Below are 26,163 nucleotides of genomic sequence, written 5' to 3'. Positions count from 1 at the left end.
CAGTACTTCTGGGTTTCCTTGCATGGCCACCACATGTGAAAGAAGGTACCTTCTATGTATTGACATTTCCAACACTTGGGGCTCGTGTTGGGGTGCATCTTCGCCAATCTCGAAGGGGGCAGGTGCCATCTATAAAACATTTTATATAAGTTTTCTTTATAAGCTGCTGATTTCGTGATCTTATTGTTCCTGTTCCAGATCTTTTCCCATTCTGCTAGGGTAATGCTCCGACCCACATTTCTGCTTCCAACAGTCTTGGAACTGTTTTCTTTATTATATAATTTTCCTGATTTTTTTAACATATATTCTGAAAATCATATGATGTTATTATGCCTATTATATGCTTGGGTTTTTTTTGTTTAATTAAATGAAACTAATTTTTAAAATGAAGCGGGCTTATTTATTTATTACTAAGGTAGTCTTTTGCCCCTTATAATTTTATTGTTGATGTTATTTTTATTGAACAAATTGTAGGTACAGTGGGACATGATGTTTTGCATATAATGGAAGACCGGAAATTCATTTCAAACTACAAAACTAGTGGATGACCTCTTCCATCATATCTATCTGGGACAATGAAGGTTACACAATCGGTTGCTTCCGGTTTTGAGCTTCCCTGAAGACGGACCACTGATAGCGATCATGCGCGGCTTTGGTCCATGTTTCAGTGTCGGCAAGCCCAATCCTTTGGATTTGGGGCAGAAGCCACCTCATAGGGGTGGCAGAGGAAGGGGAGATCATCAGCTGGGTAGAGGGGAGTCGCAAATCCCCTCCCTGGCTTGGCAATTACTCCCTCCTGAAGACGCCTGAAGTGGTGGTCTAAAATGGCCACCCTGAAGGGGAAAATTGGACTGGAATAAGATTGTGCAGGAGAGAGTGAAAGAAGCGAACAGCAGGAGGAACAGGACAATATAATTAAATGGAAGATACCCCTATGATTAACATTTCAAATAATTCTTAAGAAAGGATTTAAAGGGGCGAATTGAAAGATAAAAAAAAGGTGTGAATTGCCTTTGACAGTGGCAGAGCTTCAAACCGAGAGATGTAGAAGCTAGAGGAGGAATAATCTAATCAACTTGGATAAGTATATTTTGTTTTTACATAGGCACTGATAAAGCTGAACTATAGATTGTTAAAGACAAAATTTAATATCAATTGGATTTGACCTTTTTGAAAGATTGTGGTTTAAAAAGCTCTGAATAATCAGGAAGGAAGAAGAAAAGAGAAGGTATGGACTTGTCAGAACAAAGAGTGCCATCTGAGTTAAACCTAACTTGTTTTCTTTTAAAAATACAAGGAAAATTGATACAAAATAAGAACTTTGGAAAATTGAAACACTGAAACAAAGAAAGAAACAGGGAGATTAATTGGATTAATTGTTGATTCTGATATGGATTCGGCATTGGATTATCTGAGGATTAAAATTTGAGAGGAAGAAAATAAAAGCAGACTGTTGGAAATTAATTTTAAAGACACTATTTGGACTAACTAGAAAGCTGTAAAATGGCAACATCTCTTCAGGCATTAAAAATGGAACTTAGAAACAAGAAAGAAACATTACAAGAAAGAGGTGAAACTCTGGGCTTTGTTTTTAAAAATTTTGAAGATGCAATTGCAGAATATGAACAACAAAGACAACGGACAGAAGAGGAGGTGGAGCAAACCTCAGAAGGAGCCATCTTTAACTACCATCGAGAACAAGGAAATCTGGAAAGAAAGAGGAAAAGAGTTGGAAATAAATATCGGAGATTTGGGGAATTTAATAAAGAGGGAAGTATCCAGAAAATTTAAAAAGGGGGAAAGAGTCAGCAGAAATTCAAAAGGCGGAAGGGAGTTATAAATAGAGAGGGGGTTAAAAACTGGATGAATGAATAAAAGAGAAAATATTAGGGGAAGGAAGGGAAAAGAAACAGGATTTAAGAACCAAATAGGGGAATTCTAAAAAAAATGGGGAAGAAATATGGGAATTCTAAAAAAAATGGGGAAAATTGTTTAATTAGACATAGAGATAATGGCTGAATGATACTTGGAGAGGGGATTCTGCAAGGTGCTGGGGAGAAACATAAATAAATTTGTAGTTGTGAAATGGGGACATATAGATTGACAAAATGGAAAATAGAATTGTTATTTTTTTTTGTCAATGCTCTTTTCCTTTATGTATAGAGATAATTGTAATACATAATAGAATATGTTAATTAAATATATTGAAATATACTGAGATAAAAGGAATGATATAGGAGAAGAGCTGAAATGCAATTAACATCAGGGTTTAGGATTAAATGAGTAGATTTATATGTCTCTTTGCTCTTTCTGAAATTGTAGATAAACTTTATGAAATTAAAAAGGGGAAACCATGCAGAATCTGATCTATATATGTTATGTAGTCTTAAAGGGGATTATTAATTTTAATGTTTTAGGTAATAAAATATTAAACATTTAATGGGATTTAAAAGGGGAGATAATTAATGAATATGTAACTTAGAGGTGGTGCACTTAAACTGATATTTTAGGGGGAAACCAATTTATAGAAGGAGTGTTATTAATTAGAACTTAAGAGGATGGTACAAATGTGACAGTTAAAAGTACTAAAGTATAATAATTGTGAAGTTAATATATGTGGATTAAATAATGAGATAAGCATTTGGAATAATATAACAAAATAGAAAATGTACAAAAGCATCGTTAAGATAAGAAATTGAATATAAAAATTGAATATGTAACTATGGTCATATTTATATGTATATGTGAAACCTGTAATCATGCTGTTCTCTAAAAAGAGATGTTAAAATGTGGAAAACTGAATAAAACTTGTTTTCTTTAAAATAAAAAAAGATTACACAATCATTCTGGCTGTACAATTTCAAGTTGTCCTTTTGGAGCCCAATTGTTTACCTGTAGATTCAAAGGAAGATGCAACAAACTTAATAAATATTTGATGTATATTAACTGTAGAAATGGCTTTGATTCAACCACAAACTTGTAACACAATAAAGTGCTTTTGGTAGAGTGAGTTTTGGCTTCACATCAAGTCCCAACTCAATAAACAACTTGGCAGAGAATGCTGGCTCCAAGATTACTAAATTCAGTTTTTCCTTTACATCATCATTATATCTATGATATTATATTTTCTTTTCTTGAAAATAGTTTCAGGGATACATTAAATACCTAAATGTAAGACATGAGTTAGAAATTGAAACTGACACTCAGATTTATTTGACATACATATGATTGGACAGAGATCTTCTACTTTATTTTTCTTCCTCCATAGCACAATATATTTTTTTCCATGCTGTTTTAGGGCATGAAGGAAACCTATAAATGCATGTAGCTTTTGACATCACTGTTATTTCTGCTTGAATCAGAACAGGCAGCCCATTTTTGCTTGCCAAATCTGAATGGCAGGTAGTTTTGAAGTCATGCAGGTGTCTCTCTCAGTAAGGATCTATTAAGGTGCTTATCAAGAAAGGAAACCAATCCAGCAGAGAGTCTGGTGTGCAAAGCAACTCATGTTTTCCTGCTGAGCTCCTACATTTGGGTTAATTGAATCCATGTCCACATTGCCATAACTACATGCAATTGTTTCTGCATGAAGCCAAAAGGGCTATATTACAATCAAAACAGTTCTTGAAGGGACAGTTCAGTCACAAGAGTGCATGTAGACCCAGAAATATGTAAGTCATCATATACCTATATACATACATGGAATACACATATACCTGAATACCATCCACCCATATACTACGTATATATCTCCTACATAGTCACATACCTACACCTTACATGTTAGTGATTTTTGAGAGCAAGTATATCTTTCGACCGAAATCCAAAATTAAATTCATGATAAAATGCATCCCATATGAATAAAAAAGACTCCACGCAGCCATTTAATTGATGCAACATATAAGAGAATCCCACCTTTCATTTATTTATACTTTATCAGCCTGGAATAGACACAATAGGAGTCAGATGAATCTTCATATATTTCCCATGATTGTCTTTTGGAAAGAGCAAAAGGTACACTAAAGAGATTTTGTCCTTTGCCACTAAATAAAAATTACATTTATTTCTCTCTTCCTTTTCTTTTTCTTTTTTCCTTATTGAAAAATTTCTGTATTGTTGATGATTGTTTGGGCAAGGATTTGAGCACGTCTGAAACTAATTTTATAGCCCAATTGTAAAATGCCCAATGAAATTATAAAGCAGCTGTGGTTCATTCAGAGGTAAAGAGGAGAAAATAAAGGCAATATAAAGTATATTTCCAAACAAATAACAAAGGGTCACTCCTCACTCTGACACAATTCTGTATGGATACCAAATTCAACACTTGGAGTTTGATGTTCTCTGATGGAGATGTATGGAAAACTGGCTACAACATACCCCAAATTGCTTTAAGCCTGGTGAAAATTTGGCCTACAATTTATGAACACTAATCTAAAATTGTATAAACAATATTCTGCTTAATCATGAAATCTGATCAAATTCTCTACAACTGAAGGGTAGGTCTTTTGGCCTATGTCTTTATGCTGTCCTGTCATGGCTATTGAGTATTTCCAACATAAAGATAGAATCCACCTGCAATCCTTTCTTCAGGAAGTTTGTGGGGGGGAGTATTTTCCTTGAAGCCAGCATTTTATTTGAAGCCATTTTGCTAAATTCTAGTGAGCAACTCCTAGGCCTGGGTGCAGGGACTATGATTTCATCTTCATGAGGTACTTTGGGATAAACTATGCCCTGCTGATTATTCACTTCACATCTTTCATAATGTTCCATACTAGAAGGCTTGTAGGCCTGCATTCCTATTGGTCCGGAAAAGCCGGGCCGTGATTGGACAGAACTAAGTGTTCTGATTGGTTCTTATTCAGCTGCCGTGATTGGGTAAAACCAAGCGTGGCAAGCTCAAATGCATGTCATAGGCGGCCTAGCCACAGCCAGCTCTATAAAAGGAGCTGCCTTGGCTGGGAGCCTTGTCTCAGTATCTGGTTTCCTAATAAAGAGCTGTTGTCACTATTTTGAGTCTCGTCTCTCCTTGGGACCCACCGCCCAGACTTAACACTGGCGACAAGGATGGGATACTGAGACAACAGAGCTGACTAGCACATGGCAGAGAGCGCATAGATGACCTGCAAGCTGGCCAGCAGCGTCGTGCCACCCACACCATTCAATCCGGCCAGCGAGGACTGGGAGTCCTACATTGATCGTTTCCAAATGTTCTTGGAATCAAACAACCTGAAGGATGCCACCAGCAGCAAGAAGCGAGTGGTTTTTCTAACACACTGCGGACCTGCCGTTTTTAAAATGGCCAAGGCGCTCGCGAAGCCAACAGACATCAAGACCATGGATTGGGATACCCTAGCTCCCATCCTCCGGAACCACTATGCCCCGGTGGTGCCGATTCTCATCCATCGGCATGACTTTTACCAGAGGGATCAGCGTGAGGGCGAGAGTGTTGGAGAGTTCGTAGCCGACCTGAGGGACCTAGGAGGCTTGTGCGGATTCGCCAATCTAGACGAGGCCATGCGTGACTGAGTCGTCCTCGGCCTGAAAGACCCAACTCTCCAAAGCAGACTGATGGCTAAAGGAGACATCTCCCTCGCCGACGCCATAGCCGAAGCCACCGCAGCCGAGGCCACCTGTAAGTCAGCAGCATGAATGCAGTGTTCAAACGGAAATGACCGCCAACCCACCAGCGAGACGGCAACCGCAGCAGACATACACACAGCATCCACCCACCACGGCGACATCGAATTCCCCTCTGACAGCGAAGAGGAAGAAATTCACAGACTTCAGTTGGAACGCGAGCGACGAGACCAGCGCGGTCGTAAGTTGAGTTACCAATGTGCTGGCTGTGGAGGAAATCACCCGCGTTCCGAATGCAAGTTCCTGGATGCTGTTTGCCGTTTTTGCGAAAAATGAGGGCATATTGCCAAAGTATGCCGTAACAAACGAAATTCCAGCCCCCGACGATGGGGAAACAGCCCAAGAAGAAGAGATGGTACCCCCACCATAAACCGGGACCACCATAATGACAGCCAATGGAACTGGGACAGCTGACCCAGGCAGTTCGTCGAGGCACCCAGAAGAGAAGAAACGCACCAAACAGTCACCATCGGCCACGCTTCATCAATAGATGCATGAAAGATACATGTAGAGGTCAACATTGAGAATCAGCCTTGCACCATGGAGGTAGACTCCTGTTCCTCCCTCTCTATGGTCTCCTGGAGGACCATCAAAAGACTAATTCCCAGCATCCGCCTCCAAGAGCTTAGCGACCAGAAGCTAATATTAAGAGACTATCAAGGTAATCGCATTGCGGTCGTTGGCACTGGACATTTTCAAGTCTCGTTCAGAAACCACACCACCATCCTACCACTCACAATCGTCGATAAAGACAGACCCAGCCTACTCGGGTTGCAGTGGTTCGCACGGTTGGGGATCGAGATGGCAGGCATCAACCACACAGAAGATGGAAACTGGGAAACAATGCTCATCCAGGACTTCCAAGAAGTCTTCAGTGAACATCTAGGCAAGTACAAGGGGTCCCCTATCTCCTTTAATCTCAGCCCTGACATTGCTCCCATCCGTCTCAAGCCACGCTGAGTGCCTTTTGCACTCAAGCCTAAAATAGATGAACAATTAGACAAACTAATAGCGCAAGGCATGTTAGAACCCATCGATCATGCCCGTTGGGAGACCCCAATTGTCACCCCCATCAAACCCGATGGCTCCCTGAGAATTTGTGGTGACTACAAGGCCACCCTCAACTACGCATTGAAGCAGAGCGCCTACCCGGTGCCAGTAGTCCAACATCTCCTGCACTCACTAGGGGGTAGCAAGGTCTTTGCAAAGCTCGACCTGGCTCAAGCTTATCAACAACTGCCAGTTGATGCTGAAACCGCCGAAGCCCAAACAATAGTGACACATAGAGGGGCGTTCAAATGTAACCGGCTCCAGTTTGGGGTCAGCGTCGCACCGGGCATTTTTCAAAGTCTAATGGAGAGATTGTTGCAGGGAATCAAAGGAGCTGTGCCCTATTTCGATGACGTCCTGGTAGCAGCCCCTACCAAAAAACAATTGGAAAAATGACTGAGGGCGGTCCTACAGAAATTCAAAGATGCTGGCCTCAAGGTGAAAAAGGAAAAGTGCCAATTATGCACTGAAAGGGTTGAATTTCTTGGCTACCTCCTTGACAAACAAGGAATTCACCCCACAGATAAAAAATTGAAAGCCATCAAAAACGCGCCCAGACCAAAGAACAAAACGGACCTCCAAGCCTTCCTTGGACTCATTAATTTCTGCAACATTTTCCTACCTCAGAAAGCAACTGTCGCAGAACCTCTGCATAGACTCCTTGATAAAAAGGCTTCCTGGATATGGGGACGGCGAGAAAAGCACGCTTTTCACCAGATAAAAAACCTTTTGACTTCAGACCTCATGCAATACAATGAAACGTTACCTCTGACTGTTACTTGCGACGCATCGCCTTTTGGGGTTGGCACCATCCTGAGCCACATTTTACCAAATGGAACGGAAGCCCCCATTGCATTCTTTTCCAGAACATTGTCCAAGCCAGAGAGGAACTATAGCCAGCTGGACAAAGAAGCCCTCGCCATCATTTCAGCAGTAAAGAGATTCCACGAATACATTTATGGTAGGACATTTTCCATTATTACAGACCATAAGCCCCTAATTGGCATATTGGCGGGTGACAAACCCACTCCACACATCTTGTCACCTAGAATGACAAGATGGTCTGAATTTCTTGCCGCTTATAATTACAAATTGATACATTGCCCTGGCAAGACAATCTTGCACGCCGACGCCTTAAGCCACTCCCCCTTGCCAGACTTGCAAGAGGACCCAGCACCCACATTACCAGTCTTGCAAATTGAAACAATCCCCATGCCACCAGTAACTGCACAAGACATCGCCCACGAAACTAGGAAAGACAGACACTTGGCGCGAGTTCTCAGCTGGGTGGAGAGGGGATGGCCAGAAACCAAGCCAAACAAACTTTTTAAACTGTTTAAAAACCGGCAAACTGAACTCTTTTCACAAAAAGGTTCCGTGTTGTGGGGAGACCAGGTAGTAATACCAGAAACACTACAGAAAAAAGTTTTAGACTTGCTGCATGACGGGCACCCTGGTATTGTGCGCATGAAAGCTCTGGCCAGGAGCTACGCTTGGTGGCCAGGCATGGACAAGCAAATTGAAACCTGGGTCGCCGCTTGTAACAGATGCCAAGAGACTCATTCGGCTCCCCCTAAGGCCCCACCATTAGAATGGGAAACACCCAGAAGCCCTTGGTCGTGCATCCATATTGACTTTGCAGGGTCAACCAAGGGGCACACCTTCTTAATCACTGTTGACGCCTATTCAAATTGGCTCGAGGTGAGCACAATGAAGACAACCACCACAGAAGCTGTCATCAAGAAATTAAATAGACTTTTCACAACGCATGGTCTGCCAGATGTTATTGTTTCTGACAATGGGCCACAATTTACCGCCTTAGCTTATGAACAATACTTGGCAGACCGCAGCATCCGACACGCATTGACATTGCCAGCTCACTCGGTGGCGAATGGTAGAGCTGAACGCATAGTTCAATTTACAAAAATAACTCTGCACAAAATGGAACATGGCAACATCCATGAGAAGATCACCGGGATGCTTCTTCTACAACATATCACACCAAATATCACCACCAACAAGAGCCCAGCAGAGCTATTAATTGGCAGAAGACTCAGGTCACCTCTGGACCGCCTGCACCCTGCCTACACTCCAGAAAAACCCCTTGGTTCCAGCAGCAAGCACCGCGCCTTCAAGGTAGGAGACACTGTATTTGCCAAAAACTTTACAGGGGACCCACTTTGGATCCCTGCAAAAATCACCCAAGTCACAGGCCCCCACTCCTACTGGCTCGAGCCCACCGATGGGAGGTCGTGGAAACGTCATATCGACCAGCTAAGATCCAGGCTGGCTGTTTCCCCCCTCATAGACTCTAACCAAGAAATCAGAGGGGGGGGGGACCTCAAGTTCAGAAAATGAACGAACATCTGTACAAGTAGAACACCCCCCATAGATATTAAGCAAAAACCAACAATACTTACCAGCCAGAAGGGAGTCGTGGCAGATGGGCACTTCGCCTGGAAGCGTGGCCAGACAAGCTCCACCAGCCCAGAGAGCCCAGGCGGGAGCAGCAGAGCAAACGACTCAACCGACCCAGAATCACCAGGCGGGAGCCACCGCCAGAGGACCAGCTCACCTTTCCAGGCAGTTCCATCTTGCAGCTTGAGAGCGACGCAGAGCCCGTCCGAACCCGATGGTGAACAGAGACACTGTGAACTGCGCAAGTCTAATAGGCAGGTACGAAGACCCGCCTACTTGCGTGATTACATTGCCCCGCCCCTTGGACGGAACCAAGAGGGGAGGGGTGTTCCATACTAGCAGGCTTGTAGGCCTGCATTCCTATTGGTCCGGAAAAGCCAGGCCGTGATTGGACAGAACTAAGCATTCTGATTGGTTCTTATTCAGCTGCCGCAATTTGGTAAAACCAAGCGCCGCAAGCTCAAAGGCATGTCATAGGCTGCCTAGCCGCAGCCAGCTCTATAAAAGGAGCTGCCTCGGCTGGGAGTCTTGTCTCAGTATCTAGTTTCCTAATAAAGAACTGTTGTCACTATTTCGAGTCTTGTCTCTCCTTGGGACCCCACCGCCCAGACTTAACACACAACCTCTCATAGTTATCTCCAGGAAAAATAGGGTCAAATGTGGTATCTTAATTTGATGCTTGTTATTAGTAAACTTATTTTGTCTCTCTTCATGGTCAAAAAGAAGGAGTTGGGACACCTAAATATCAAATCCCATTTTAAATTTGTCAATAGCCTTTGTCCTTCACAGTGCAGTTGTTTTGAAGATAGAAAATGAGTGTGTAGCAGAAAGAATAGATCTAGGTACTGAATCAGGATCTTTGTAGGAAGGATAAGATTAAAACATTTAGTAGAAAAGTGAATATCAGAATCATCCTTCTCATTTTTTTTACTACCTTCTCTTATTGGTGGTATTATGATATTACACTGGAACAAATTCCTTGTGTGTCCAATCATACCTGGACAATTATTCTACTCTACTCCTAAAATGAAAGAACTAAGAAGGCAGAAAAAATTCTTTGCAAACCCTGTTTGAAATCAAGGAAGCCTCTACTTGTGTCAGACCACAAGTCCTTGTCCAGCACAGTTTAGTGTGGTGGAAATTCAGATGGGGGTTTCTCTATCAGGTTGGCAATGCCAGAGATTCAACCTGGTGTGCGTGTGTGTGTTTTGCTGCAAAGCATGAACTCCGCCATTTTGCTGAAATCATATCCCAAATGAGTGAGGTGGGGAGGTGGAACTTAGACATACGGGAAATATAGGTTCAAAGTTTTCACATATTTCACATATTTTATCCTGCTTTCATTATTTTACAAGTAATGCAAGGTGGTAAACATACATGATACTCTTTCCTCTTCCTGTTTTTGCTACAACAACCTGTGAAATAGGTTGGGCAGACAAAGAATGACTAGTTCAAAATCACTCAGCTGGTGTTTTTTGGCATATTTGCCAAATATTTGTTTGGACCCTCTCCTGGAAATTCTCCTCCTGCTCATTAGGTTGAAGTATGCTATAATATGGTCCTTAAGGATAAATTTTCAAACTACAGAAGCTTTATCTTCTACAATCTGAAAATAGAACATAACTTCTGAAGGCTGGATGACTTTTTAAATTTGGTGAATAAAGTTTGGCTTTCCTACATCTCCAACTTTGCTATTATAAAATACTAAAATGCTATTATTTTAAATTCTAATCTGATTCACAAAGTACCTTTAAATTCTAATTACCTGGGGGAGTGAAGATTCTGCTAGAATTTATAATTTTTACAAAATGAGGAATTAGTATTTATTTGATGCTTTAGAAAAACTTGAACCCAGGGATTGTTGTTTTTTCACACTGGGTAAAGATTAATCAAGCCGAATCTGCCTTCATGTGTGAGATATACTGCAGAGAATTGAGTTTCCTAATCACATCCAATTGTTCCCATAGCCTTCAGCCTTTCCCCTTTGGTTAACAATCAGACTGCATGAAAAAGAGTTGTAGCAATTCAGAAGATTGATTACTATTTGGTAACATGTGAACTGGGGAGAGTGGTGAAAGTCCTCTCTACTGAAGAAAACAGTAACTCTCACTTCCCCACTCTCTGTTCACTAACCACACATGTTGCCAAAAAAATCTTTGAATAGGTTTCTAGGTGACTGAAACTGACTAATTTTAATTAAAATTTATAAGCTTAGAGAACAATTAGGAAACACTGATGTTACTGAGCAACTTTTTTAAAATATGGAACCAGATTTTTTAAAGAAGCAAGACTGTAATAATCAATATACACAGACTACACAGAGGAAGTAAACATATTTAATATAAAATTTTCCTTTTCAAATTAAAATCAAGGATAAAAAGAGAAGAATTCCCATTTAAAAATATTTCCTGATACAAATTCTGTGAATCCTAACTATCAAAAGTACAACCATTAATATTTGCATTGCCAAGAACAAATTTCCAGTCTAATTCATGCTCAGTTAATGCCTCCATAATCCCCAACTCATTGTGGAGAACACTTGATTGGAAATGCAGGCATAATGGGAAGGACTACCTTGACAGCATAGCAGGAAAGATATAGATAGATGATAATGGATGGATAGATGGATGGATAGATATAGATATAGATGATATAGATATAGATGATATAGATATAGATATAGATATAGATGATATAGATATAGATATAGATAGATTTTTAAAGATGAGGAGGGGGTAGATAGGTCAACAAAGAAACCTCTTTCTCTGCTCTTCCTCATTTGCCCCTTACTATAGTATGAACTGAATAGCAGAGGGAGAGAGAAGTATATTTATTGATAGGCTCTGAAAATTCATGAAATGTAGAGATTAGATTGGCCCCCACTTTGACATTCTTTCACAATGCCCTAAAGACTTGATTTTGCCAATGGGCCAGAGGAACCTAAAGTGACTTATCTGATTGATTGTTGGGGTTGAGCATTATTGTTTTTGTTGTTTGTATATTGGTTTTTTATTTTTGTAAAACACCCAAAGTCCCTGAAAGAGAGTGGGCAGCCACACAAATTTTCTTAAATAAATTAAATTTTGGAATCCATATAAACCTTAACTTTATTGCACCATATGTCTTCAAACCTCATGTGTAATCTACTAATTCTAAAAGTATCTTGTTTCTCAGCAACATCCATGAGGTCAGACCTGGACTTAGTGACAACTTGCTTCCAAAACCACTATTTTTTTGCAGCATTACTGGGAACAAAGTTCAATCATCCTCATTTTACCCAATACCTACATGCCATTTATTGGTCAGCCAGAATGTCTCTGAGAGATTCTTTCACAAGAGCACTAAACAGCTCAACTGACTGATAAGAAGCCCAAAGAAGATGTCAAGAAATCTTTTGCTTCAACTGATGCCCTCTCCATAATGCCTGCCCCTTTCTTAGTTAGGCAATGTGACAGGTAGATAACTGCCATTTTGAGCTTGGGCCTAAACTCCTTCCATTTCCGCTTTGCTTTATCCCACAATGATTGGTGGCTGTTTTCCTGACACCAGGTGACAGTTAGTGAGAGGGGAAGTGAAGCCAATGGAAGCATCAATCTTGCCTTTTAATAAGTAAATAAGGATCGCATCATTTCTCAGCCTTGCCATTATTACAGAGTAGGGACTAGCAATGGGCGCGACACACTTTAGGCTAACATACTTTTTTATCAGCACAAGACCTGGTTGATAGCACTTTAATACAGTCATAAAGAAGAACCTCCCTCTTCTCCCCTCTCCCCCTCCTCCCTTCCTCCCTCTTTCTCTCTCTCTCTTTCTCTCTCTTACACATATAGACATTGCCAGTCACTTCTAGAGCAAAAAAGAATTTTAAAAAATGAAAAAGAATTGCTTTTTTGCTGTATCTTCAGCTACATCTTTTTAATCTATGCAAGCTCCATTTTCCTTGAAAGACTATTTAATTGCAAGTAGATAAAGACCCATACATCTGTATTATTTCTATTAAGAATACAAATGCACCCTTGGAGATCCCATTCATAGAGAGCTTCATCGTTGCGGCAGTGATGTGCATGTCACTGCCATGGAATGCTCAATCTTTGCCAAACTAGACACTTGGTGTTAACTCCAGTGCTGAACTTGTTTGTCCTAAAGGGCAGTATGGCCCCTTCTGCTCCAACCTTACCACACCAATGCAGATTGTGTCTCTGTTATAATAAGCCTGAAAACCTTGTTAGCAGACTCCCTCATCCCTGTGATTGAATTTTGCTGCTGCTGCTGGTAAAATATTACTAAATTTCAATACCACTAAAATAATAGGAAACAACCTTATTCCTGGTGGTTCATAGTCTCCTCAATTAGCATGAACTTTGACTGGCAAATGGTGAGAATAATCAGACAAAAAGGCTACCTGGACTTTATAATTTATTAAGCATAATAGTGCCTGGCATGAGAGCTGATACAGCAAAGAAGTGCCCATGCCAGTACTTCCTAAATTCTACACTGAATTAAATTATGGGGAGGAGGAGGAGGAAGGAAGGAAGGAAGGAAGGAAGGAAGGAAGGAAGGAAGGAAGGAAGGAAGGAAGAAAGAAAGAAAGAAAGAAAGAAAGAAAGAAAGAAAGAAAGAAAGAAAGAAAGAAAGAAAGAAAGAAAGAAAGAGGTATGGGGGGAGGGACAGAGAGAATATATAGACAACCAGCTGCTCAAAGGCTTACTACAACCCTAGTTTCATTGTTCTGTTAAGTTAGAGGTGGGGCATCAAAGAGATTCCTTGCATGCTGTTACTGAGAAATTTTAATATGTTCTACACTGACACATATAAAAAGGAAATAACAGCTGATTGTAAGTCAGACCAGGCGACAGAATCACACACTCTCTCCCTTTAGATGTATGCAAAATAGTAAGCCCTCCACTTAGGCTGCATCATTGTGTGCACGGAATTGAGCAAATAAATTCAGGGAAGAAACCACAACTATATTTTGTTATTAAAGTTAACCATACAGCTCATAGGCAGTCATTAGTCCCTAAAGGCAATTAAATTAATGTGTTGTGGCCTCATATCCATTTAGTACCTTAACCATCTCTAAGCTTACAAGAACCGAGGGGATAATAAATGGCATAAGAAGCAATCTACTGAATATTGGTAAAATATAACACTTTTATCTTTAAAGCAGCACCATGGAATTCACTGCCACAGGATTTTTCTTAAAGCAAGAGCTAAATAAAATCTATGAAATGAAATGGATGCTTCATGATCAATTAAAATAACAACAATTAGAATGTTCTGAAGCATTAAAGTTTATTAGTTTTTCAGTTATGCTTCAGAACCCAAGCCAGCTTTTGCCTTAAAGAAATAAAGGAAAACTCCATTTAAAATTATTTTTCCCTCTGTATAGAACATGGCTTGTTGGTAATCCATGCCTAGTAGGAAGGTTTAACTCTTAAGCTGACTAGCAATAAATAGATTTCACTGCATTATTAGAAGAATCCTGCTAGACTGGATGAACATCCTTATTATTTTGGTTTCTGAAATGTCTTCCAACTATTGACTATTGTTTCTTTTTTTGTCTTTTTTTTAAACTTCAATTATAATTTCCTATTACTGGGTAAAATTCACTGTAGGGATATTTTATAACAGCTATCTAATATAGGTATATTTTTCGCATTGAGTTTGGGATATAAACAGAGTTGGCGGAAAGGCTGAAATGTGTCAGAAATTTTTCTTATATTTCTAAGCTAGAACAAGCTTTACTCAGGTTGAATCAAACCCTTATTCTCTGTCAGATTAGACATACACCCATCCTTATGTAATGGGGTTGATTCTTTGATAAAGGAGAAGTCTGAAATATATAAAATGAAGATAGTCTAATACATTTTTACTCTATTTGGTCATCTCTTGATCGATTTGGATTAAAATCTGAGAAAGCTCTTTCACCACTGATAGTTTGGAATTCTGGGAATTGAACATGCAGCCCATCAAGAGGGCATTATCTAGTTTGGACTCTCTGGTTAACCCAATAGTGTCCACTTTGACTAATAGTAGCAGCAGAAGCTTTTTAACCTTTCAAGCAAAGATTATCCAGAATACCTATTCATGCCATTTTTTTTACCATCTGCATGACACTGCAGTGCTCAAATGGAAGGCCATCTTCCTTTGATTGAGTACATACATCAAGTGCATACATCAAGTAACTTTTTTTGAATGCAATTGCAGGGTGCTGATCTTGGCTTTTGCATTTTTTTCCTCCTACTAGTCAGATTTGCTGTGTATAGTTCAGAACACAAGCATCAGAAAACTAATACAGCTTCCCTCTCCAGCATTTCCTCACAAAAGTTTTTCTCATTCCCCCCCCCCCCTTTCTCTCTCTTCCTGGACCCTTCATATACATTGAAAATGGAAAATGAAGGCCTCGTGTCCCATTTTCATGAATTATGAAAGGACATTTTCTGTCTCCACAACTAATAAACAATTGTAAGATTAAATTCATTGGGGCAAAAAAAATTGCATGTTCACCAGAGAAAGGCTTCTGGGCATTTTTGTATATATAGTCTATGTAAGAAAGGCAGTAGAATTGCTACAATAAATTCTTTCCTCAGAGCTAAGCAAGACAGGTGCCTAGGATAACATGGTGGTTAGACTGGGGATCAGAATAAAAGTCCTAATTTCTCATTTTGCTTACTGAGTAATTTTAGGCCAGTCATTCTTTCTGATCCAGACTACATCTTATATCCCCATGTTCAGTCTCATTGAACTAAGATTAGATATGAAATGATAGCTATCAATGACAGACAGAAAGATAGGTATGAATGGGCCATTCTGCTTCAATTTCAGATTTTATTTATTTTATTGAAAGTACCTGTAATACAATCTGGATCAGGACCATAAGGCATAGGCAGGGGAAACATTGTCCTTTTCTCTGGCTCTTTTGTTTGAAAGAATAAATAGAACAACTCCACCATTGTCAATCCTGGGCTAAGTGAAAAGGAAAAGAGGGCAGCCTGATCATGATGTCTGACTTTCCCCATATTTTTAGCTCTTTATGAAACAGAAAAAGCTTAGATTCTGAATCTTCTGCAGTTTTGAGGACAACTCACCCCAGCAGAAACGTGCTTGAGAAAGAGCTGAGTATGAAGAAAAGTTGCTTCCCTCTGTTAACTGCACCATTAACCTTTCCTTACAGTGGAAGGATCCATTGTGAGAGAGAGCCAAAATGCTGTCTAGTCAAGTGCACTGGTGTTTGTGTTTCTAAAATTGATCCAAAGCTGTTTTCTAATCCAAGTCATCTTAAATGTTTCAGGTTCAAATTCCGCTTAGCTATTTGGTTCCTATGCTGTTCCTGGCTGGTTTTTAACTATGCTGTCTTCAAAAATTCCAGGTTTTGGTTGCAAAACATTGGGCACAGGGCTGGGCTGTCCACCTCAAGATCTGACTGATGGTTCCCATTCCTTGCTCTTTTCATATATGCAAGAAAGACAAACCTCCCTGGCTACAAAGACCACTTTACCAATGCCTGCTTTTTTTCTTTTTTCTTTTCTGAGGAATTGTTCCACCTTGCTAGCATCATGCTTTGCCAGAGATTTCCATAAACAGATGCCTTCACATCCTTTCCTTTCTCCTTATCATTGCTCATTAGATTCTAAGACCCTTTGTAGGTCCAAGAAAACTTGTAAGAAGAAAGAATTGATGATTCGGTTTCCTAGGGGGGCAAAAAGTAGCAACTTTCCTAGGAAGAGTAATGAAGGTTTGCATACATTATTGTACTGGGGTAGGTAAAGGTAAAATGGGGAGAATGTTTTGCCTGGCTTGGGCAGAAATCAAAACAGTGCCCACTAAGAGATGCAAGGATTGAATGAAGCATAAATTTCTAAAGACTTCATTGAATTAAAAGGCCATTGCTAGATCAATACGGGATTATAAAAAAGTAGCAGTTGTCAACCAGCAGAGAACATGCCAGCTTGCCAGACTAGGATGAAACAACAACACAGAACAGTGCCTAAAGAGCAGTGCCTGGAGGGAAGAGAGGTATGTGAGCACCGTATCCCATCAGAGTTAGACAATGGTGGGTTCCAACTAATTTAACAATCTGATCATCCTAAAGACTGGGTGGGCACAGATGGGAGGTATCATGTGACTGAGCGGGTGTGGCCAACTCGATGTCACTCATGGCAAGGTACAGGCAGGCCAAAGCTGCAGTAGCTGAAGTCTTAGACTTATCCTTGTGCAGCAGCAGCAACGGTGATTCTCCAATGGCTCACCTGGGTCTTGCTGCCCGACAGTTAGGGTTTTTAAAAAGATTTTTGCAGCAGGAAACAACGGGCGGCTACTTCTGGCCTTTGTTGGTGCAGCTGGGCACATGACACTGCCCTGAGACACTGCCCTGCAGCTGCCACTCTTTTTCAGCGTGAGAATCCTGCAGCCACCACCTCTTTGTCAGCATGAGAATCCTGCAGCCGCTGCTTTTTGCTGGCGCAAAGGACCTGCAGCAGCCCTCTTTGCCGGCTGGAACCAAGCCGGGAGTGGCGGCTGGAGGGTTCTAGTGCCGGCAAAGACCAGCTGCTGCAGGCTTTTCGCAAGGGCAACAACCAGTGGCTGGTGGATTCTCATGTCAGCAAAGAGGTGGCAGCTGCAGGACTCTCGCACCAACAAAGACCAGCGGCTGCAGGATTCTCATGCTGGCAAAGATGTGGCAGCTGCAAGATTCTTAGTGGGGGGACATGGTGAGGATCGGCCACCTTTTGGGATCTGATCTGGGCTTTTCCCTGCTCAACCTCTGTTCCATCTCAGGTCCCGCATCCAGCCCACAACAAGGAGACATGCTGCTTCCAGGCCAGCCTGGCCGGCAGATGAGCAAGTGGGCAACCCTTGGGAGAGGCATTTTCTGTCAGGCCTCATACCTGGAAAGCCCCGCAGAAGCCAAAGCTGGGCCCAAAAGGCAACTGAGCCTCACCGTACATGTGGGTGAAGGCCCAAGGGAAAGCCAGAGCCAGGGACTGGCACATTCCCTGACCTGAGGCAAAGGGCGAGCAGGTGGCATGTGGGCCGAGGCCACAGGGAAGGTCGGAGCCTGGGACTGGTGTGTTCCCTGACCCGAGGCAAATGGTTTGTGGGCAGCATGTGGGTGGAGGCCCCAGGGAAGGCAGAGCCAGGGCCTGGCTCATTCCCCAACCTGAGGCGAAGGATGGTGAGAGACAGGCTCGAAAGGTGGCCAAGCCTCGCCGTATCCACCTTGAGGCGGCCTTCGGCTGAGTGTCTTATCTTTGTGGTCAGCTGTGGTGAGCAGAGCCAGCAAGGCACGGAGATCAGCTGGGCCATGTGGTCTGGGCAAGCAAGCAAAGGAGCCAGAGAGTATCTGGGTTACGGGTGTGACTCTAGCCACCAGCCAAGGTGGGCAAGATGAGATAGGGTGAGGTGGGGTGGGGTGGGACCAGCCAGTGGTGGATTTGCTGGTTCGCCAAACTGTGCAGAATCTTAACAACCAGTATGCCCAAACTGATGCAAACCAGCAGCAGCCCATCTCTGAAGCTAGGGCTCTTATTACAATGGAATGAAACTGTAGATATCCTCTACACTAAAGGGCTTAAGATTATTGATGTCCTAAAACTATAGTTTTGAATCTGAGTTGGAAAACATTGTGTGAGCGCATTTGCAATGGGCTGGGTGTGAGGAGATGATGATGTCATCCTTTCCTGCATTCAAGATGTGGTGGAGTACACTGATAGATTAAGAAGAAAATGGAAATCTGTTCCTTAGGATGCAAGGTGGAATTCCCCAAAGATAGGTCCCCAGAGCTCTATTGAAAGCGTTGAAAGTCAGGAAGTTGATTTCATGAGGCATGCATGGCACTGTCTTTGAATAAATGTGATCGCAGATGAGAAGAGTGGGACTGGCAAATTAGTTTAAGTGTAAATGGCCATGTGCGGTAGAGTTGTGCAGCAATTTGGAAACAAAGGGAGGCATGTGATTCAGAGAGATGTAGCATTTGTCAGAAACACCTTAAAGCAGATGGACCTTTCCTGAACTAAAGTGGCTGCCTTATGTAGCCATGTTTGGATTAAGGCATTTCTGGCGGATGCTTCCATTTTTTCTCTGAATCCCATTTCTCCCTTCATATCCAAAGTGCTGCACAGCCCCAATGTATAATGTAGCATTTGTAAAGCACAGACCACTTTTCTTCTCCCTGAACTCCCCACAAATCCACATCTTATAATTGCTTTGTATACCCAATATGCTGTAGCAAATTTTGGAGTGCATGTATATAAATAATGGCACTATTATAACTAACATAATGTATATAAATGATGGCACTATTATAACTAACATAACAAAATAGAATTTGTTGTGAAGTATTGTTAACTTGGAATAAACACCATTTTGTAAAGGATCAACTATATATTTAAAGTAAAAAGAATATTCAAACAACCTTTTGTAATTATCTTGGAATAGGTTTGTGTGTGTAGAGAGAAAGTTGCTACAACAGTGAGCTCCCATGAGATCTAAATCCTAGATTTCCTATTCCTTTGTACATAGTTATTTGGGAATTCTCTGGATCTAAACTGGAAAATCTTATTAATGTTGGATACTGCATTTATTTGGTGACTGAGGATAATGTGATTAAGGTCAAGAAGATTTGGGTAATATGCGAGGGAGTTGGTAAAGTTTATAATATGATGGGGACTTGGCACTTTATCTTGAGATAACAATTGTTCCTTCTAAAAATGTTGCATTTTGGGCCCCAAAATTTCAGCAACATAAACTGTAGGGTGTGTGCATGTGCAAGCCCTTTAAAAGGCTATGAAAATGTGCTTGGGATCACTGTGGTCTAGGATTGCTTCTCAAGTAGCAGTAGCAGACTTCTCAGGATTGGCTGCATCTCTAGGAAGAGCTGAAGAATGCTGCTAATGCAAATCAATATAGGTATGATCATCATAGAAAATCTTGTCTTACCTTTATGGAAAGAAGTCTATTTCTTTGGCAGGCTATGTACTTTATTATTGTTGGTAAGTAGAATTTTTATTACCTCTCATTTTCTCTCTCTTTCTTTTAAGACACTATCTTCTATCATATAAAAGTTATTTGCAAACAAGAGCTGCAAGGTTCAGTCTTCATACAGCAAGAAAAATGTTCATCTAAAACTCAGAATGCCCTTGCCAGACAGTTAGGAAGCCACAATAGCTGCCTTAAGGATTTGAGTTAGTGTTTTTCCCCCCTCTAGTCCCTTGGATTACATTAGCATGTATTACAGCCAGAGCATTGGGTAAAATCCCCCTGCCTCCTTTCCTCTATGTAAGGAAACTGATTGTGACCCAAGTTCTTTGTTATCCCAAGTTCTTCCTTGTGTAAATCTTTGGTGGAAGCTGTCAAACATGCATCCACTTAAATCCCAGTCATTATCTTGCATATGGGTTTTGGTCATATCATGTGGTTTAATAGTGATGTTGCCTGGTGTTCCAGGACAAAGGAACTAGAAGAAATTCTTTGGAAATGAGATAATGAAACTATATTGCACCTCTTATAACTATATTTTCTGCTACCTTCCATCAGGGAGGAATAGAGTCCCAATTGTAAATGAAAAAAAAATCACACTATTAAAGTGATTTCGGGTATATTTTTTCCTCTATTTTTTGCCTGACTCTGGCTGATGCATTTCCTATGTAGCATGACATTTCAGATAGTGATTGGGAAGTTACTTGTAAGATAATCTTTCATATGTACATTGAATTTTTTTAACGTGCTGATTCCAAAATTGGCATTATACTTAAAACATTTGCTCACATTCTTCATGCTAACAGCCAGAAATCTCTCAAATTCAAATGCAACCTTTAAAAAAAATAAATGACAATGTTCTTAATCCCACAGTCAAGCTTGTTAGTTTTAAGCATTCATCTCTGACTGCGTATTTTAGCTCAGCATCTAGTAGTAGTTTGTATTTTTAATAAAATAATATTTGAGGATTTTTCCATATTTTATCTTACTTTAAGGTCTCTGTTAATTTCATGTTTTAACATTGGTTTATCTTAAATCCCATGACCTTTTTATCTTGCAAGGTAATTCTTCTTTAAAAGAACCACTTAATCTCCTGCTCATCAAAACATGATTCTAAGATAGAACAAACTTCTCTTAAGGACAGGCACTAAAGACCTGGTAAATGATTCCTCTAGACTGCTTTTTTGTTGAGCATCCTCTAGTCTGATCTGCCAACAGGCATCCACATTGCATTAATGGTTGTGCAGAAGGGGTAAGCTGACTGCTCAATATATCTCCTCTGTTCTGCAGCCAAGACAAACAAAATGGATTTACTTACTCCCTTTAACCAATCACATATACATATTAAATCTATTTCTAATCCATAACCAGTGGTGTATACTGTGTGACAAATCTTCCCAGGACATTTAATGAAGTTTTTTTTAAAATAACCTCCACCCTACCTCTGCGCTCATGCACACATGCTCATATACAAAACCTAAAACTATTCTCTGTGAAGGATGACAGACAATGCCTGAAATAACTATTGCCATTGTTTCCAATTATTCTAAGCATTCTATCAGATGACTGGCAGACGACCAACATCTATAAGTTGCAATAAAAGTAAACGTTGTTTTCAAAGCAGATGCTTAGCCTGTGATTGTAGAGTCCCATTATGATGGCATATAGAGACAGTGCTGAGAGTATCCTGATCCTTTTTGGAACTCACATGCAATTCTAATATTTCTAATATTATCTGCTGTCAGATAATGGTTTTGTGCAAATGAAGAGCAGTCTAAAGGCATAAATTTAACATAACCCATTGATAGCCAAGATGTTCTCTGTTGCTGCCTAACTGCACACAAATATCCTTAGACATGTTGACAATAAAAAAAAGATGTAGGTACTGGAGTTATCTATCTTTAAAACAAAGCTTATTAAGCTTCAAAGAAGATATTCAAATAACCTTGGGTTGCAAAAAAATAAACGAGTGACACTAAGCACATGAAATATTTGGCGTTTGAACCAAAGCTTTTGGCGATATGCTTGCTTACCTTTTGCAAATGCACTGTGCCTTCCCTTCTATTGGACTCCCCAGATCGAGGGCTAAAATGAGGTCTTGTTACTTCCAAATGCTTTTGTTCTTCTGCCCCTCTATCACATGGTTTGCCTTTTATATTTGCAACACACAAAAGTTGGGGCTGCTGTTTAAGCAACAGAAAAGGGGGGTGGGTGAGTGGGAAGAGAGTGCAAAGGGGAGAGGGAGAGAGAGAATGTCAGATGGAAAAGTGCCATTGCAGCCATCGATCAATCAGGCAAGCTGCAGCCATACAGCAGCAGCACAGCAGCAGCAGCAGCAATTCACCAGCAAATGAGAATTTGCAGAAACGTGAAGCTCTTGTTATCTGAGAAATCACTAAATTCCACCAGTCCAACTCGGTTCTGCAGGGGTTGCTCATTGGAGAGAGGCATAATTGTATGTTAATATATGGAAATATATAATGCTGCAAGTTAGGAAGGCATGAAAGTTTGAAGCCCTCTGTGCAGAATATATCTCAGTACCAAAAGTAACTTAGTTCACATAACTCTGGTGATGCTTACATGCACTAGATGTGAAAAATCAGGCACTGTACAGTATTTGAAATATTTGTCCCCAGTTTAAAGCTTGGAACTTGAGAAGACTTACAGAAGTCAGTCAGGCACTGTATATCATACTAGCCTAACATGAAGCCTTTATAGACACAGAATTGTAATTCTGAATTTTTTTTCACTAGCTTGAAAGTCTCTTTTATTAAAGTCTAAAGCTCAGAGAATAGTTTGTTCATGAAGCATTAATGCATACTCGTCAACAATTTCTTTTGCTATCACTTTTTTCCATGTCCTTTGCTATTGGCTTGATTCATTGTTTTAATCTTTTTGGCTTAACCTTGAAGTATTAGGGGCAGGATGATAATGATCCCCTTCTAATGTTGAATAAAGGTAAAGGTCCCCCTGCACATGCGTGCTAGTTGTTTCTGGCTCTAGGGATGGTGCTCATCTCCGTTTCTAAGCCAAAGAACCAGCACTGTCCGAAGGTATCTCTGTGGTCATGTGGCTGGCATGACTAAAGGCCAAAGGCGTATGGAGCACTGTTACCTTCCCACCAAAGTCGTCCCTATTTTTCTACTTGCATTATTTTACGTGCTTTCGAATTGCTAGGTTGGCAGAAGCTGGGACATGTAATGGGAGCTCACTCCATTAGGCAGCGCTAGGGATTCAAACCGCTGAACTGCTGACCTTCTGATTGACAAGCTCAGCATCTTAGCCACTGAGCCACCATGTGCCTTCAATGTTGGATAAGATGAAATCTAAGCACAGAAAAAGCACCCAGTGTAATAGATGCTGTGTTCTCATTCCTTGATACTGACTGAACTAACATGGGATGAAACCTGTTCCTTTGCCATAAACAGACCCTACTGTATATTGCTGTAATGCTCAAAGGATTAGTATCAGTTCACACAACTCAGTGTCATCCATTAAAAATAAAAGCTTTGCCCTCTAAGCTACAAAGTGAAGCTCACATCTTTCTATCTAAAACTGCTATGCAGGGAGCCCCTGGCTCCCAAACTAGCAGACATCCTGAGTCCATGTTGTCACAGTCTCTTTAGACTGTGTTGTTAATATCTGAGCCTCTTCTGTGATAAAAGATCAAAAGACAAGTGGAAAATTAGGCTATAAAAATAGACTCCTCTAAAAGGGGAATGGCTGCTAGATGAGTAACCATCATGCATACATAACAAAGGAAACATTCTTCAACTTGATCTGTATAGTTGGATTTGGCTGGGAGAAAAGTAAGTGGACCACTTTGCTTTTAGGCTGGCTTAAGAGAGCCATTTCTTCCAGCCAACCAGCCCCTGGGATAGAATGTAAGGGTTCCTTTTCTTCTTGTAAAAGAAAGGAGTGACAGTATGATGACAAAAAACAGGGATCTAATAGCATCTTTTCTGACCAGTACATGTTATTAAAAGGCAATATGTTAAGGATCAAACTTCAAGAACCAAAATTTATTTCCATTCCATGAAACTTACAACATGGTTTTAAGCCCCTGCAGCTTTGCAAGTGAAAGCAACAGGTGAAAGTGCTCATGCATTGAAATCATGTAATATAAGGAAAAAGAAAATATCTGTGTGTGTATGAAAAATCACTCAATAAAGTGCACTTCTATTGTGCATTCCGTAGCTGAGTATGTACAATGCCAACAATATAGTTGCCTAAAAATAATATGAATTATTTGTCTCCAAATAGCAATATACTGAGACTGATATACTGCTTCACAGTGCTTTACAGCCCTCTCTAAATGATTTACAGAGTCAGCATATTTTCCCCAACAATCTGGATCCTCACTTTACCAACCTCAGAAGGCTGAGTCAACCTTGAGCCAGTCAGGATCAAACTCCTGGCAATGAAAAATATGGGGGGGGGGGGTTGTAAAATGATTTATTGCTAATTCTGCTGTATTTCATGTGCCAGTTTCTATTAATTTCCTGTTAAAATAAAAGTCTTGAAATTGGAATTTTTACCTGGGTGCCATTTTCCTTCATGAAACAGTTTATGATGAGCTGTATATTCCAAAAAATTAAGTATCCCAAGATAATCTACAATTTATAGATTATAATCAGTATACTGTCAAGTATATACAAGCACAATAATACTATCAACAAATATAGAACAGAACCATCAAATGGTTTTTGAAGATGAATGTAATTGTAGCTTTGGGAAGAAATTGGAGTAGAATAACTATCTTCAGCACACTATTTGTCCTAGTACTTTCAGGGAACCTACCATGACATATCATGTGTATTTAGCCCATGTAACAAGCCATCACACGCAGGAACAAATGGCAGCATCTCCATAGATAAGGAAGAGCTTCTTTCTAGTTGACCTTTGTTGTTGCCTGTTCTTTTGCCTCAACAGGGAGGGGCTTTAAAGATTTCTTGTTCCTGTAGTGAAAGCTAATAGTAAGCTTCCTGGTTCAGGATTCTTATCATAGCTTCTAGTGAACGGTTGAGATCATAGCTTCTAGTGAACTCCACAACCTAGACTAATTGAATACAATTTTTTCTGGTTTCTTTGAATAGGTTTCTTACAACTGGACTCTGCCCTAATGATTGAGAGAAATTGTCTATCTTTTATTCCTTCAATACATAGAAACATTTTTTTAGCATATAAAATTATCTTTTTCAAGTATGTGAAAAATTGAGAACAATTATGTTTATAAATAGAATATTATTTCTGCCCTTTAGATATATCTATTGTGTTATCATTCCATTTATAGCTATATTATTTTCCTGCTTGAATATCAAGACACAAGCCATGAATTGGAGGCAAACATTCCAGCTGTTGAACTATTCAGACCATGGGTAAATCTGGAGGGGAGATGCTGAGATAAAAATACCCCCCAAAATAGTTTTTTTTCTTCCTAATGTCTTTTTTTTACTTCTGTTCATGCAAAATGATTTATTCTAAAAGCTCTCCTTTTGCTGGCCTCCCGCAAAAAATAAGGCAAGGCAGAAGAGGAGGTATCATTTTGCAATAGATCTTTTCAAGCTGTTCCATTACTTATCTTTGCATTTTCCTGAATGTGCTAGCAGCAATAATAGAGCCCAACAATTTCCAAGGATATATTGAAAATTCAGTTAACTGGAACAGGAGGCTTTTTGCTGCAGTAAAATGATGATAGTTGGTAAGCTTCCTCATCCCATGTGTGTGCATCTATATGTGTGTTTGTGTGTATGTACTGTATGTGAGAAAGAGAAACTCAGCCAATCACCACCATGAGAGCTCACATTAAGTGATAATCAAGCTCTGCACCCCTTTCTGTATTTTCATCTGACTGTGTGGAAGAATTCAATAGGTCTAAGAAGATGGGTTGGGGATTGTCTCTTCCTCCACATCTTTATCTGTAAAAGATGTGCTGCTCTAAAGGTTACCGGCCATTGTCCCATCCTCTCCCAGAGGTTCCCTCTCTCTCTACACCTATCTCTGGCATTCTCAGGTTATAGCAGTGCTGTGTCATACCATATATTTCAGTGTGTTTCTTTGGGAATGGAACCCCACAAATTG

General features: G+C 40.4%; 1 protein-coding gene across 1 annotated transcript in view; it reads right to left on the bottom strand.

Annotated features, from left to right (window-relative positions):
* The window catches only part of NDP (norrin cystine knot growth factor NDP), a 31,071-nt gene extending 8,701 nt beyond the window's left edge, over nt 1-22,370 (bottom strand). Inside the window, exon 1 of the mRNA XM_026713676.2 lies at nt 22,116-22,370. The gene's annotated coding sequence lies outside the window, so the exon portion shown is untranslated. The remainder of the gene's footprint in view (nt 1-22,115) is intronic.
* Between the last annotated feature and the right edge of the window lie 3,793 nt (nt 22,371-26,163).

Source organism: Pseudonaja textilis, chromosome 7 (assembly GCF_049901715.1).
Source record: "Pseudonaja textilis isolate UNSWEBS1 chromosome 7, rPseTex1.2, whole genome shotgun sequence".
Lineage (NCBI taxonomy): Eukaryota > Metazoa > Chordata > Lepidosauria > Squamata > Elapidae > Pseudonaja > Pseudonaja textilis.
This window is presented reverse-complemented; position numbering and strand designations above follow the sequence as displayed.